We start from the raw sequence: 6502 nt of genomic DNA, 5'->3' as shown, positions 1-6502 counted from the left end.
CAATGTCGTTCAGAACACCACCATTCCTGAACAGTCGAGTCAACAGTTAGACCAGACCAGAGTTGCCAACCAGCCTTCTACCTCATCTAACTCTTCCTCTCCTCCTTCCTCTTCACTTGACGGAACTGGTAAAACAAAAAACCAAGTTCCTAAGGAGAAGAAGGAAAAGAAGAAGAAAGAGAAGAAGAAGAAGGAGCCAAAAGCGATTGGGGGCAAACGAGAGTCGTCTGACAAAAATCCACACACAACACTGATAAGGCCTAAATCGCCATGTGTCATATGCAAGGGAGACCATTTCCACAGAGATTGTCCCTGTATCCCTCGAATACTAAGGGACTGGTCTCCCCGTTTGCACAATTCAGTAGCATCAACCTCTGATAACCATGTTGACTGCTCACCGTCAACTAGTGAAAGTGAAGTCACAGGACAGAGAGGGAAATCTAGATTTCCCTGCAAACTGTGTGAAGGCGATCACGCCATCCACCGTTGTCCCTTCTTAGATGAGGCTAAAAGAGTTCTGGAAGATCGCCCGATTTTACGAGCACAACTTCCTCCTGGATATCAAAAACTCCTGCCAAGTCCTTCACTAGTTGAGAACCCGGCTGGCCCGCCCAGATGGTCAGCCGAAGCACCTATCATTGAAGATGAACAGTCTGGATCCATGCCTGACGAAATTCAAAAGGTTGATACGACAGTTGACCCGGTTTTGCCTTCAGAGGCTCTATCTTCGAATGACACCATCACAGAGGAGAATAAAAACGACACCGTCCAAATTCTCTTCATCAACACTGAATCTGATGAACAAGGGGGCAATGCCCCCATTCCTTTATCACAGGAAGGAAGTTCGTCAGAGCGATACCCGGCCGTGTATTCGGTCCCACCACCAAGCAACCTGGTTGTGTCCGTTGACTGGAACCAACTAGGCAGACCCCGGTTGCCAGCAAGCATACCATTCAGAATTATCGTTCAAATATACAGAATGGTGATGGCTAGCACTATCATTGATGAGGGGCCATCTGTGAGTATCCTTTCCTCTATTGCTTGGAAAGCGCTTGGTTCGCCAGCGCTTTTACCTGAAATGAGAAATCTATCAGGTTTTGATAAAGGAACCAGTCGACCTTTAGGGATCCTCCCCAATGTGCCCATAACATTGAAAGGGAAGACCGTTCAAATGAACGTGATGGTCATTCAAGGACCCTTGGATTATAACCTACTCCTTGGACGAGACTATATATATTGCATGGGAGCTATAGTCTCCTCACTCTTTAGAGTAATGTGTTTTCCGCACGAAGGAAGAATGATCAAGCTCGTGGACCAACTTTCATTTCCCGGATCACGCATCGCAAATAGTCATGTACCGTCCCTAAATGGTCTATTCACGCAAGAAGTGTCTCAACCCACGGTCCATCCTCCTGATGAGCGCGAGTAATCCGGGAGGATATGACTGGAACCTAGGGGGCATGCGTCCTGGTCTGCTTCGGCAGGGAAACTTTGGGTATAGAGTAGGTTTCCGCGGGAGAATATGACTAGTCTGTACCTCGTCCGTCTAGGAAGAGGGTTATTCTAGAATAAGATTCTTTTGTCAAAGTTATGTGAGTCGGCGGGCTACGTCGCTCACCTTTGTCTATTTCAGTAGACATTGCCGAAGAAGTTTTTTGTTTGAAAGATTAATGAGACAATATTTGGGTAACCTGAAAGAGGTAAGCCTCTCTCGTTAAAACAAATGTTTTGGTGGAAGAGAAGTAGAGGTAACCTTGAAACTCTGTTTTATACCTGGGGGCATGCAAACCTTTTGGAGTGCAAGCAAGGGGCGGCTATTTATTTTTTTAAATTTTTAGGACCTCTAACCCTTTAAACTCGTAGGATTAGTCGTTTCCTAACTTGCATAAAGAAAGGATGCGGAGCAAAGCTTAGTGAGATGAAGCTCCATAAAAAATAGAATCTTGATGAGACACTCTTATCATATGACTGGGTATTCGAGAAGTTTTAGCATAAAGTTCATGCTTGTTAAAAAATAAACGCAAGATCCGAGCAGTTTTAACGCGGACTTCATGCTCGTTAAAAAATAAACATAAGCAATGAGCAAGAGTTTCCTCCAGTGTTTAAGCTCATTTTAAAATAAAAAATGAACCATCCCGGTAAATAACCACTGTGAATGTAATATCGTTAGCCATTAAAGCCTTGGTCGTGTTTGCACCGTCACCTCCACTTTTCATTTGGCCGATCGTTCACCTCCATATGATTGTTTACCCATTTTGAGGAACAGCTGCGAAGATTGATTTCACCTAGCCATCCTTGTGACACTGCCGTGATTGGAAAATTCCAACCTGTACCTGGAATCAGCTGCTAACCCTGTTTATCACTCGTTCCTCAAAAGACGAGTCTTCTTTAAGCTCTTTTCAACTGACTCATAAAATATGAAAAGATTGCCGAGTTTTGGCCTTCCAACTCGTTAAGGCGACTGGAAGAGCTATCCCTCCTCTAGATTTTAATCTTTTTGGACCTGAGGGATTATTGCACAAAAAGATCGAGCGCTTGTTTTATTCGGCTCGTTAAAACTATCGAAAACTCATCCCTTCTGTATTGTTTTATACTTTTTCGGACTTAAGGGATTAGATGACGAAAAAGGAATTTTGGAGTTGACTTTATGTACCTTTTCATACTCTCTAAAAATGAAAAGGACCGAGTTATCCTTGTCGTTAGACTCGTTAAAATCATTAAATAGCAACAAACTTGTCTTTAGACGAGAACGAGTTTCACTATCGCTAGGCTCTTTAAAACATAGCGATGGGCTTGCCCGAAGGGCAGGTTATAGAACAAGCATATGTTATCCTCCTCAAGCTTGACAAAAATAAAGAGGTACTGGTCAGCAATGACTGGGGAAAAATTGGGAGAAACTGAAGAAAACTTTGATGGTAGCAAGTCGCTCTTGAACATGACACTTTTCCTCCGTACCACAATCGGGTTGGGTTGTTTCATTCACCGGTCACATCACCATGGTCTCGCCATACCATCCATATTTGGGGTAATGCTACCGATCCATCGCATCAGTGTCGCCATATGTTCAAGAGAAGTCGTTCAGAAAGATTCAACCATGTCCCATCCACTGCCATACATTATCCTTCATCCATTCATGACCGCCACCCTGAATCATATGTCACAGATCGTTTTCACCTCCATTAAAATCATTAGATCCATTCCATGTCACTGATGTGGGATTCATTAAGGCCCTCTTGTGACGGATCGCTTCTTGTCGACGTCACCTCATTATCCAAGAAGTTGATCTAGGAACAACCCCTTCAGTACTTTGAAACTTGCATGCCACAATGGCAAGTTTCTCACTTCCGGCGACAGGTATACATCAATGACCTTCGACCGAAAAATTTTGCATGGTGTTCGACGCCAAGTCCTTTATTCACACCACGCAAATTGTACTGTAGTACCTTGAGGGTCATTATCATTATCGGTGATTCCTCTCGCGCTTGTTAACGGTTTACATCATTGACTGGTAATCAAGTGATGTCTTTCCATGTTCGACTTCAGAACAATTCTCACATGGATCGACTTGTACTTAGAGTGAAGATCGAACGAGTTTGAAGACCCCGGATCTAGTTTCATCCGTCCGGGCTGCGATATATATTCAGGAAAGATAAAGACATTGACATGTACATCATTGCAGCAAATAATCATCCTACTCAAAGGATGATAATTTCATCAAAATTATCAGTCTATCATCAGACGATTGTTTGTTCTATGTACAGAAAAATGAATTTATAAAGCTGAGCATGGGAATGCCCGCCTCAGCTAGATCAAGAAAGTAGTATGAAAATAATGTATTGTATTGTATTGTATTACGGGTCTCCTCCCAGCATTGGATGAACTTCGGATCCCCCTAATAAAGCATTTCGCCCGATAAACAGCCTCATACTTTAGGGGGAAACTGTTATAGACATTTTTGTGCCTTGCAGCATTGAGCATGAAATGTCCATAATCTAAGGGATCCAAAGTCCCTAAACATGTTGTTCCTACCCCTAGAGGAACAAGGCTAACAAACCACAACAATTCACAAAAGTTCTCCACCTGAAACTGCTCAAAAACAAGTCAATTCAGGATCATGTCAACTGCTCCACTGACCATCTGCGCTGATGTCAATGGCTCCACTGGCTACCTACACTGAATGTCAACTCCAACACTGGCTACCTGCGCTGAGCGAGATTGTACAAGTGGCAGACTCATTCCTCAAGGTGTCAGAACCCAAGAAGCTTCCAAAATGACACTTGCCTCAGGGAATTCGACTGGTGATGAGTAAGAGGTTCCAAATCTCCAAGTGGAAGCAAGAATCTCCAAGTGGACTGAAGAACTGACAGAGGGAGAGGACACTAGTCATATCTCAAGCTGACTCATCCTCTCTCCAAACATCTATATATGGATCTCTCCTCCATGAGATCTAGAGGCTGGAATTTTGTTATTGCAAAGAATTGTTGTTGGTTTGAAACTGGAATCATTGGGTGCTTAATGCTTTGAAGGGGCTGAAGATAGGAATTCCATTTGCTGGGAAGGAGATGCTGGATTGGAGCCCTCTGGGTTGTATCTCTTCCCGAACCTTGTTATTCATCAATAAAGCTATCTTGGTTTCTCCTATATGCTGATGTATTTTGATGTATGAATGTATTAGTGTATTTGGTTTATTTCTAATCCTAAACTAGTTATGAATGTGAACATCTGTCTTTGTGTAGTGTTCTTCTCTTGTTTCAAGTAGTTGTTCTCTTGTCGCAAGTAGTTGTTCTCTTGTGATCTTGCAGGAAGTTGTAGCTGGATAAGCAATAAGGCAAGTAGCTGTGAACACCCAAAGAGAAGGGAGATTGGATCGAGGGACAAACGGAAGACACCGGTAAGTCTATTGATCTCTCTTCTTTCACATTTCATAAAGGAAGAAACCAGTGTAGCTGTACTCGTTTGTTGCTAAGGCACTGTCACACCTTAGGTGGATAGGATCGTCCTGCATAGGCATTTTTCCCCACAACATATCTGTACTTGCTTGCAGCTTTTTCGACAACAAACTAGTTCGCCAAGGTGATTTATAAATCATTTCATCCCTCACTCAGGTTTGACCTTCATGCTTTAGGAGGCATCTGTTACACAACATTTTGTCACTGTCCTTGTACTCCCCATTCCTTGATCCCGGAGGACCTTTACAATGAACCCTGCATGCTTTGTCATCATCGAGAACCTCCCATTACGTCTCTCTTCATGAGCAACTCATTTCCCTTTTGCACCATTTCCCATGAAACTTCTGTTTTTCCCAATTTACAAGACCGACACTAATGGCCTTTGTATCCCCCGCACTGATGTGCAGAGATTAGCACTATTCCCCGCACCGATCAGTGTGACTGAGTTGTGTTCCAGTCACACCGGTCTTATTATGGAAAGTTTTTTAAATTAGAGCTGAAGCTTCCATCTCTAGAAGCTCCGTAACAGAAGTCTAGTAAATGGTTTTGTCAGATGGGGTCGAGGATGACAGTTTGGGCTCTTTTCCCCTATAATGATGGAACTACCTCAAGGGATAAGTCCTTCTCCCATGAGAAGAGGATCCATCTCCCATCCATCTTTCCTATATAAACCTCCCTTCTTCCCAAGCACAAACTAGTTGCAGTGATATAGTTAGAGTGTTGGCTGAGTGTGAGTATACTATTTTGATTTGAAAAACAAGCTATTACTAGTTGTAGCGATCTAGTTGTGTGAGGGAGAAGTGTGTTTGGTTTGGAGTGAAGCCTAAAGGGAAGAGTCTTTAAAATATTTTTGTTTGAAGCCATCATGAAGTGCTAGCAGAAGTGTGTGGGAACCTGATCTTGTCAAAGGAAGACTGCAACATCAAGACAAATAGTTGTAATCTCTCTTTGATATTAATATATGCAACTATCGATTGCTTTCCTACAAGTTTTGAAATATTACATATTCATGTCTTGATGCTTCTTGACTCATTAAGTAGGTTGAATTACAATTTGTCTATTATTATGTTTGTTTGATGTTGTTGTTTACTTGTTTCTGGAGCTTGAAGAAGGAAGCGAGAGATTGTTGCAGCGAGAAAACGAGGACATAATCGAGTAGGATAAGCGACCAAGAGGTAGGCCCTCTTGGTTGATTCTAACCTAAGGAAATATTTCATAGAATGTAACTGTTGTGGCTAGACCCATTATAAGGCTAGAGGAATTCGTTCGTGTTCGGACTTATAATTTTACTTCACCACAGTCCTAGGAGAGGAAACGTTGTTGATGCCCGAATTTGTGCAATATCTCCTCTATTGAAGAGCAAAGGGAGGAATGGTGGATTCTATCTGAAGCCATGTGTAAGGGTCTTCCAAGTGTGGGGATGCCCTAACAAAGTGCAGATGCTACATCGTGGACTTGGTCTCTCATGGACTGTTGGAGGGCAACGTGAGAGAAGACCAAGTGTGGACATGATTGGGCACTTATGGTCTGCTAGAGGACAACATGATAGTGTC

The sequence above is a fragment of the Pinus tabuliformis genome, chromosome J (genome assembly GCF_031772625.1).
Source record: "Pinus tabuliformis cultivar Carrire ecotype Pingquan chromosome J, CPIR1, whole genome shotgun sequence".
Lineage (NCBI taxonomy): Eukaryota > Viridiplantae > Streptophyta > Pinopsida > Pinales > Pinaceae > Pinus > Pinus tabuliformis.
This window is presented reverse-complemented; position numbering follows the sequence as displayed.